This window comes from Schistocerca americana, chromosome 8 (genome assembly GCF_021461395.2).
Source record: "Schistocerca americana isolate TAMUIC-IGC-003095 chromosome 8, iqSchAmer2.1, whole genome shotgun sequence".
In the NCBI taxonomy this organism is placed as follows: Eukaryota; Metazoa; Arthropoda; class Insecta; order Orthoptera; family Acrididae; genus Schistocerca; species Schistocerca americana.
The window spans coordinates 523,840,586-523,851,211 of record NC_060126.1 but is presented as its reverse complement, the minus strand read 5'-3'; positions in this window follow the sequence as shown (position 1 = coordinate 523,851,211).

The window sequence follows — 10,626 nt, the reverse complement described above, 5'->3', positions numbered from 1 at the left end:
AGGGATGGCTAGAGGACAAATGTAAGGATGTAGAGGCTTATCTCACTAGGGGTAACATAGATACTGCCTACAGGAAAATTAAAGAGACCTTTGGAGAAAAGAGAACCACTTCTATGAATATCAAGAGCTCAGATGGAAACCCAGTTCTAAGCAAAGAAGGGAAAGCAGAAAGGTGGAAGGAGTATATAGAGGGTCTACACAAGGGCAATGTACTTGAGGACAATATTATGGAAATGGAAGAGGATGTAGATGGAGATAAAATGGGAGATACGATACTGCGTGAAGAGTTTGACAGAGCACTGAAAGACCTGAGTCGAAACAAGGCCCTGGGAGTAGACAACATTCCATTAGAACTACTGACGGCCTTGGGAGAGCCAGTCCCAACATAACTCTACCATCTGGTGAGCAAGATGTACGAGACAGGCGGAATACCCTCAGACTTCACGAAGAATATAATAATTCAAATCCCAAAGAAAGCAGGTGTTGACAGATGTGAAAATTACCGAACTATCAGTTTAATAACCCACAGCTGCAAAATACTAACGCGAATTCTTTACAGACGAATGGAAAAACTAGTAGGAGCCGACCTTGGGGAAGATCAGTTTGGATTCCGCAGAAATATTGGAACACGTGAGGCAATACTGACCCTACGACATATCTTAGAAGCTAGATTAAGGAAAGGCAAAGATATGTGTCTAGCATTTGTAGACTTAGAGAAAGCTTTTGACAATGTTGACTGGAATACTCTCTTTCAAATTCTGAAGATGGCAGGGGTAAAATACAGGGAGCGAAAGGCTATTTACAATTTGTACAGAAACCAGATGGCAGTTGTAAGAGTAGAGGGGCATGAAAATGAAGCAGTGGTTAGGAAGGGAGTGAGACAGGGTTGTAGCCTATCCCCGATGTTATTCAATCTGTATATTGAGCAAGCAGTGAAGGAAACAAAAGAAAAATTCGGGGTAGGTATTAAAATCCATGGAGAAGAAATAAAAACTTTGAGGTCCGCCGATGACATTGTAATTCTGTCAGAGACAGCAAAGGACTTGGAAGAGCAATTGAATGGAATGGACAGTGTCTTGAGAGGAGTATATAAGATCAACATCAACAAAAGCAAAACGAGGATAATGGAATGTAGCCGAATTAAGTCGGGTGATGCCGAGGGAATTAGATTAGGAAATGAGACACTTAAAGTAGTAAAGGAGTTTTGGTATTTGGGGAGCAAAATAACTGATGATGGTCGAAGTAGAGAGGATATAAAATGTAGACTGGCAACGGCAAGGAAAGCGTTTCTCAAGAAGAGAAATTTGTTAACATCGAGTATAGATTTAAGTGTCAGGAAGTCTTTTCTGAATGTATTTGTATGGAGTGTAGCCATGTATGGAAGTGAAACATGGACGATAAATAGTTTAGACAAGAAGAGAATAGAAGCTTTCGAAATGTGGTGCTACAGAATAATGCTGAAGATTAGATGGGTAGATCACATAAGTAATGAGGAGGTATTGAATAGGATTGGGGAGAAGAGGAGTTTGTGGCACTACTTGACTAGAAGTAGGGATCAGTTGGTAGGACATGTTCTGAGGCATCAAGGGATCACCAATTTAGTATAGGAGGGCAGCGTGGAGGGTAAAAATCGTAGAGGGAGACCAAGAGATGAATACACTAAACAGATTCAGAAGGATGTAGGCTGCAGTAGGTACTGGGAGATGAAGAAGCTTGGACAGGATAGAGTAGCATGGAGAGCTGCATCAAACCAGTCTCGGGACTGAAGACCACAACAACAACATCGTTTTCATTTGACACATCCTTATAGTTTAGGTAAGTTGAGAACTTTAGAGGTCCCACTGCGCTTCCCTTCTGTGGAACGTTCGCCATCCGGTTCAGAGTACTTGCTCTGCTATTCGTGTATTCCTAGACGCAATCACACTTTTGCGATTGTACTACATACGATCGTATCTCGGTTGGCAGATGACGATGCGGTGCGACCGTTCCAGGGAAGCCGGCTGACGCTGCGGCGCAGTGTCGCCTGCGGCCGTGACCCGCGCTGCCGTGGCTGACAGAGGTCCGCCGCACTTGTTTACGACGGCTGTGATAGCGGGCAGGCGACACGGCGACACGGCGACTCGCGGCCGACAGTGTGTCGTGTCGAGCCGGCCGAGTCTCTGCGACCTGCCCAAGCTGCAGCACTGCTTCGCGTAAGCCCCCACGCGTTTTTAACTGCCATATATTACCCGACCACGATATTACTGCACTTGGCCGATACGCGAAACACGCGGTGACATTACGGTGAGCAAGTTCAGTGGTGACTACGGAAAACGCATCGCACTGTGAACGGTTTCAAGACAGTTGTGCATATACTGTCAAGTTGTTTAGCGTGTCGTCGTGAAATATCACGATAAGCCGACTGCTGAGTCCTCATTTTCAGTTGCACTAATATTGTGGTCGATTAATACATATAATTTTATTCATTTATTTATTTACTTATTTTCATTTGAGTTTTTGTTAGATTCGGCAGGTACGGTTCAGTGTAAAACATCTAGTGTGGCTGTAATACATACGATTTCAGCAGAATTACTTAACCATAGACTAGTAAGGTGGAAAAATTGTTACGTTGCTACTATACCATTGAAAAGTTTAGTCCTCCATATTTCATTCTAAGGAATTTATAATATCTAAATTGTGCATTAATTAATTACCATTATTAGATATCCAGTGGTAAGTTATTTACCAATTTAAGCACATAACGTCCTTAGAATGAAATTTTCACTCTACAGCGGAGTGTACGCTGATATGAAACTTCGTGGCAGATTAAAACTGTGTGCCGGACCGACACTCGAACTCGGGACCTTTGCCTTTCGCGGGCAAGCGCCCTACCGACTGAGCTACCCATGCACGACTCACGCGCCGTCCTCACATCAGGTATTGGCGGAATTAAAGCTGTGAGGACGGGGCGTGAGTCGTGCATGGGTAGCTCAGTCGTTAAGCGCTTGCCCGCACTTGCCGGCACGGTAGCTCAGCGTGTTCGGTCAGAGGGTTGGCCGCCCTCTGTAATAAAAAAACTGAGTTAATCGATCAACAACGAACTTAACCGGATGTCTTACGACGTCCGCCCCGAGCAGATGCAACGGAAAAAAAAAAAGGTCGGTAGAGCGCTTGCCCGCGAAAGGTAAAGGTCCCGAGTTCGAGTCTCGGTCCGGCACACAGTTTTAATCTGCCAGGAAGTTCCACATAACGTCCTGCTTCATACCCTATTGCAATCGTAAATTTTGCGGGGGTTTAGCGATCTGAAGCTAACTCCTAACGGGGATAAAATATGTGAAAATTAAACGTCCATTCTCCGCAGTGAACGAGAATCTTTTTGAATATTATTTATTGATTTCTGGACAATATTTTCTGATTTTTTTGGAAAGAAATTTAGTCATCACTGAGCCACCGTCCGCGAAGTTACGGTTCCTCTGTCCAAAATGAGGTGTGTTCACGACGGAGGTCCTGCAATCTGCAAATGTTATCTGAAATCAAAAAAGAAACAGTTTTCGAAACCAATAGAATACTAAGCATGGAGTAATGCACAAATTTTTTAAACTTGAAAAAAATAATAAAATGGCAGACGTTTGAAACAAAGATGGCTTTTGTCGTGTGTTTTTGACACTTTTTTGCGATAACTACCGAATAAATTAAAATTTAAAAAAATAGCTGTTAGTCCTTGGCGACAGGCCAAAAGAGTAATTCAGCCAAGTTTCATAATTCAGATACAGTGTATCTCAAATCTCAAGCTGACGGTATGGATTGGATTGAGGGAGGTGGGGGGGGGGGGGGGGGGGGGGGGGGGAGAGGGCAGGGGACAGGGCAATGAAGATATCTTTCTTTTCACGGAATTGCTCCTTGGGCATGTTCGCAAGGGCTAATAGCAATTTTAATTTATTCATTAGTTACTGCAAAAACATACGACAAAACTAAAACTTTGTTTCAAACGTCCCCATTTTATTATGATGGCGCATTTCAAAAAACCGTGGTATCACTGCGTGCGCTATATGCTATAGATAAAGAAAATGTTTGTTTTCTTGATTTCAGATAAGATTTGCAGATTGTAGGATTTCCGTCATGAAGACACCTCATTCTCGACGCAGAAAATTTAACTCTTCGGATGGGGGACTTAATGATAACAGCACTTCTTAAAAAATCAGAAAATGTTGTCCAAGAATCAATAGATAACGCGCAAGAAAATTTTTTGATTGCTTCATTAGTTTTTCCACCCAAAAATCGCAAAACTCGCTTACTGTCTAGGGTGACTGAGGAGAATGGACGTTTAACCTTATCGGACTCGCTTAGTCATTATTCCACGTCTTGTGAGATATGTAATGTCTCATAAGACAAAGGTGATGCTGGACTGCGTTCATTATATGCTGGTGCCGTTTCTCCTTAGGAAATCACCGACTGCTCTCTGTGTCCGCACTTTCGAAGTCATCAGAGTTACTGATGCTGTAGGGAGCTATAAGGTTCATTTGAATAAGAGAAACTGGAAAAAGATGAGTTTCCATATTTCCACCAGGCAAGCAGCATGAGACTAGCTTCACCAAAAGAAACGTCGTGGCAGCCTGAGTGAGGTGTGTTAAAGTTAATGCGGTGAAAATGAGGACGACGATTGTGTTTCAGACGGTTGGTGATTCTGAAGTTTTGCAAGAACGCCGGCAGGAACACGTTGCACATCTAGTTCCGTAGGAACAAACAGAGGAGCAAATCTCCAAGGTCATGAAACGTGCCAGTACGTGAAATTAACATATAAAAGTAATAACAGGTAAAATACGAGTACAGTGTTTATGGACCCGAAAAAAGTCAAGCCATAAGTTTAAGTAAAGACAAACAACAATTAGCACAGGAATCAGCTTAGGTTTTCAAGGAACTCGTCAACAGAATAGGAGTGATCCATGAGGAAACTCCTCAGTTTCGATTTGAAAACGCGTGGACTACTGCCAAGATTTCTGAATTCTTGTGGTAGCTTACTGAAAATGGACGCGACAGTATACTGGACACCTTTCTGCGCAAGAGTTAAGGAAGAGCGATCCCAATGCAGGTTGGATTTCTTAGCCAGACGAATCCTTTGGCCAGTGTGCGCGCCTGTAATTAAAATCTAATTGTCTCGGCGAAGGACGTGCTGCGAAATCACTGACACAGGTTTCTGGTAAAACCGTTCGTCTATCTGTAACATTAAAACTTTGTACGTATCTATATTCTAACTTTTAATTGTGGTGGCTGATTTACAAAATATAAATATTTTTTGTTCTGATAATGCACAGTTCCTTTTCACCAGGGCCCATGTAAGGGTCGTGACCCGGATGTTGTATTGTCCGCGACGCGATAACGGGGCGACGCTTCAGCCGCTCGTAAAATATCATTTAGTGTGCACTTGCCTTTACATTTATTTTTCACACCGAAGTACCAAGTCTGCGCGTGCTCACGTCTCTGCACAATCGCCTTGACGCGGATAACTGTTAACCTGCGCGACACGATACACGTATTACAATGTCATCAATACAGTATTTAGATAACTGTTCATATGCTTATTCCAAATGCTACATATATCCATGATATCTCAATATCAAGTCACTCAGCATGAATGCAACAGTCTGTGAACGATTCTGTGGCCCGGGATGCACTGGCCGTGAATAGGTCTGGTCACGAGTACATCTCCACACTCACTACTCTGCAACCGTACCTCCTGCTTTCAACAGTCACTTTCGCTCTACCAGAGACAGCACTGTACCGTTACGGGGTCCGCTTAACGGCTTTGACTTCGTGGAACTAAAGTTGACTTGGAATATATGGTTCAATGAGGGCTTATTGCCTACCTTTCAGAATGTTTAGTTAAAGTTATATTGCCATCTTTCGGTAGAGTATTTGAGCTTAAAAGTCTGAGTGAGGAAGTCTCATTTTCGTCGATTCTGAGTAGCTCACCACGACTTCGTTGAAGGGCACTCCCGTGTGGGAGGGTATGAAACTAAATGTCCCATCAGCTTAACGAGTTCTAATATATTCTTCAATAAGTTCTAGTATAACATCATTCAGTGCATTATTCTAATAAATACTTGTAACTACTCTAAGAGCAATCTTGGAGTCCGTGACGATACTCAAAACATTCCAGCTGACCCGTGGCCAAAAGTCGAGGGCTTCGCTTATTATCTTATCACATTATTATTAGAATACTGTCCGCCTCTGGTAGCTGAGTAGTCAGCGCGACGGGATGTCACACCTAACGGCCCGGGTTCGATTCCTCCGATCACGGACTGGGTGTTGTGTTGTCCTTACCATCATCATTTCATACCCATCGACACGCAAGTCGCCGAAGTGGCGTCAACTCGAAAGACGTGCACCAGGCGAACGGTCTACCCGACGGGTGGCTCTAGCCACGCGCAATTTCCATTAGAATACTGCTATGGAAGCTGAATCGTCCGAAACTTTGTGGCCCCACCAGTTCGACAGATTAAAACCGTGGGAAAAGCTGTCATTGGAGCTACTATCCTGACAGATTCAGCAGCTGGAGGTGTCTGTCGTACGCTGCATACCACCGATTTACCAATTCATTTTGAGCGACCTCAATTCCCTTTCAAGGCTTCCCTTGAAACACCAATAAACAAGGCTCAGAGACAGAGAGGGGGGATGAGGAGCTGGACAAAGAGGGGGAGGAAATGAAAATAAAGAGGGAGGAGGAGGAGTTGGGCAGAGAGGGGGCAGGGAGGAGATTGACGGAGAGAAGGGGGAGACAGAGTTTAGGATGTTCATCCAATTCCCACACATACACTCCTGGAAATGGAAAAAAGAACACATTGACACCGGTGTGTCAGACCCACCATACTTGCTCCGGACACTGCGAGAGGGCTGTACAAGCAATGATCACACGCACGGCACAGCGGACACACCAGGAACCGCGGTGTTGGCCGTCGAATGGCGCTAGCTGCGCAGCATTTGTGCACCGCCGCCGTCAGTGTCAGCCAGTTTGCCGTGGCATACGGAGCTCCATCGCAGTCTTTAACACTGGTAGCATGCCGCGACAGCGTGGACGTGAACCGTATGTGCAGTTGACGGACTTTGAGCGAGGGCGTATAGTGGGCATGCGGGAGGCCGGGTGGACGTACCGCCGAATTGCTCAACACGTGGGGCGTGAGGTCTCCACAGTACATCGATGTTGTCGCCAGTGGTCGGGGGAAGGTGCACGTGCCCGTCGACCTGGGACCGGACCGCAGCGACGCACAAATGCACGCCAAGACCGTAGGATCCTACGCAGTGCCGTAGGGGACCGCACCGCCACTTCCCAGCAAATTAGGGACACTGTTGCTCCTGGGGTATCGGCGAGGACCATTCGCAACCGTCTCCATGAAGCTGGGCTACCGTCCCGCACACCGTTAGGCCGTCTTCCGCTCACGCCCCAACATCGTGCAGCCCGCCTCCAGTGGTGTCGCGACAGGCGTGAATGGAGGGACGAATGGAGACGTGTCGTCTTCAGCGATGAGAGTCGCTTCTGCCTTGGTGCCAATGATGGTCGTATGCGTGTTTGGCGCCGTGCAGGTGAGCGCCACAATCAGGACTGCATACGACCGAGGCACACAGGGCCAACACCCGGCATCATGGTGTGGGGAGCGAACTCCTACACTGGCCGTACACCACTGGTGATCGTCGAGGGGACACTGAATAGTGCACGGTACATCCAAACCGTCATCGAACCCATCGTTCTACCATTCATAGACCGGCAAGGGAACTTGCTGTTCCAACAGGACAATGCACGTCCGCATGTATCCCGTGCCACCCAACGTGCTCTAGAAGGTGTAAGTCAACTACCCTGGCCAGCAAGATCTCCGGATCTGTCCCCCATTGAGCATGTTTGGGACTGGATGAAGCGTCGTCTCACGCGGTCTGCACGTCCAGCACGAACGCTGGTCCAACTGAGGCGCCAGGTGGAAATGGCATGGCAAGCCGTTCCACAGGACTACATCCAGCATCTCTACGATCGTCTCCATGGGAGAATAGCAGCCTGCATTGCTGCGAAAGGTGGATATACACTGTACTAGTGCCGACATTGTGCATGCTCTGTTGCCTGTGTCTATGTGCCGGTGGTTCTGTCAGTGTGATCATGTGATGTATCTGACCCCAGGAATGTGTCAATAAAGTTTCCCCTTCCTGGGACAATGAATTCACGGTGTTCTTATTTCAATTTCCAGGAGTGTATTTAGTAACTGCGAAGCAGTGCCAGGTTCGCTAATGTGTTATAACAGCAGGTATAGCAGTTTAATTTATTTCGATATGTACCAGCGGAGTTGCGAAAAATATTATCCGTTGCTGGTCCTCCTTAATACACCTGCCTTCCCCTTGTGTAAAATTACTCCACTATCTCCTCGAGTTCGAAACGTCTACAGATGGCCGCCTTCCTTTCTCCGTAGCTCTGTGATTACTCTGCATTTAGACTCAGATCGGACGCCAGTATTTTTTGTAGCCTGCGCGCGACTTTTGGAGCCCCCAGAGCGGGGCCTGCCGGCGCTCACTACCGTTATCTTTTTCCTTGTCCCTGCCACCATGAGCAGCGGCTGCTGGCTGCTGGCTGCTGGCTGCTGACTTGTCAACTTTCCCTCCGTCATCAAAGGCCCTGTTCCATTTCCGCGTTCCCCTGGGCTTCCCAGAGCGCCGCTAAATCCAAGTGGGTCTCACGACTCCGACCATTCTAAGAACTGAAGTAAGGGGAGAAAAGCTATTAGAAGAAAGGTGCAAGTGATTTTGTACAATGTTTCTTTTCACAACACACGACAACTGAACATGCGACGCGCATACATAAAAATACGGTACAATCTTACAAATAAAATCGATACACCTCGCCATTTGTTCTAGAGATGGTGACCATGTTAGAGCGAATTAAAGTTACCACTAAAGTATGCAAAGAAAAAAAATTAAAAACGACTAGTAAACACCTCTGTCTCCTCTCCCCCACCCCCTCTTTGCCCCCCAAAACTCCCTCATTATTGTCCCATATGCTTCACGAGCCCCTGTCAAATCCAGGACGCCAACTATAAGGATACTAACGCATCAGGCTAAAATCGAACAAGAGCTACCCACCAATACGCTGATACTCTTACTAACATTGAACACAATGCGTTGATACTTTTGGCGGTGGTGAATATACACATGTACTAACTAACCTTGCACTGGCCTGGAACCGTGCGACCGCTACGGTCGCAGGTTCGAATCCTGCCTCGGGCATGGATGTGTGTGATGTCCTTAGGTTAGTTAGGTTTAAGTAGTTCTAAGTTATAGGGGACTGGTGACCACAGCAGTTAAGTCTCATAGTGCTCAGAGCCATTTGAACCATTTTGAACTAACCTTGGAATTAGTGTTAAAAGTTGTCATGAAACTGCAGTTTGTTTGTCGTTTGTGTGCGCTGGTACGTGGGCGTGCTTTTGAATGGAACAGGAGAGCTGGCAGTATCTTAGGGAATAATTTCCGGTTCGTCTACTTGAGCTGTGTGTTTTCAAACAGTGGTTTCTGTGAATGCTAAAAAGTGGTCAGAACTATCTGACCCCTTTATTTTATATACTATATTATTTTATATACTCTATTTTATAGACTGCTGGTCATATATTCCCAACAAATTGTAAGTGGAACAACGGCCAATACAGAACTGAAAAAATGTATGTATGTATCTACAATGTCAGTTTATTTAGTCTGCGTGCTGGCTGCGGGAAACTGGTAGCCGGTACGCAAAATAAATAAATGGCGACTGTAGACAAACGGCTCTGAGCACTATGGGACGTAACATCTGAGGTCATCAGTCCCCTAGAACTTGGAACTATATAAACCTAAGTAACCTAACGACATCACATACATCCGTGCCCAAGGCAGGATTCGAACCTGCGACCGTAGCGGTCACGCGGTTCCAGACTGCAGCGCCTAGAACCTCTCGGTCACGGCGGCCGGCGACTGTAGATACAAATATACTTTTTCAGTACTGATGGTCATTAAAATTGCAACACAAGTAAGGCTAGCAAATAATCGAAACCCATTGTATCGAGGTAAGGCAGGATAGGAAGGGCAGCATAAGGTCTTGCGTTATCTTGTTGAGAGATAAAGCCACGGAGACGTCGGAGACAGGGCACAGCCGGCGGCATTAACACGTCATTGTGCGTCACCTGAGTAACAAATCCACAAGAGACATTTGAACATTTCTAAATCTCATTACAGGGGGAGATAAGAAATTTTCCGTTTAAGGTCGTTGTTGCAGTATATATGCAACGCAGTGCTACTCCGACGCGGGTACATAAGCACCGAAAAATGTGTTCAAATGTGTGTGAAATCTTGTGGGACTTAACTGCTAAGGTCATCAGTCCCTAAGCTTACAGACTACTTAACCTAAATTATCCTAAGGACAAACACTCACACCCACGCCGGAGGGAGGACTCGAACCTCCGCCGGGACCAGCCGCACAGTTCATGACTGCGGCGCCCTAGACCGCTCGGCTAATCCAGCGCGGCTGTCAAGGACAAACACCGCTAGACATCCATCGTATGAAGAGTGTACACGGGGCATCGTGTCTGTGGAAAGCCACCGGCGCGCTGGGATGCTGCTGCTTAATGACGAGGCACGCCCCCTCAC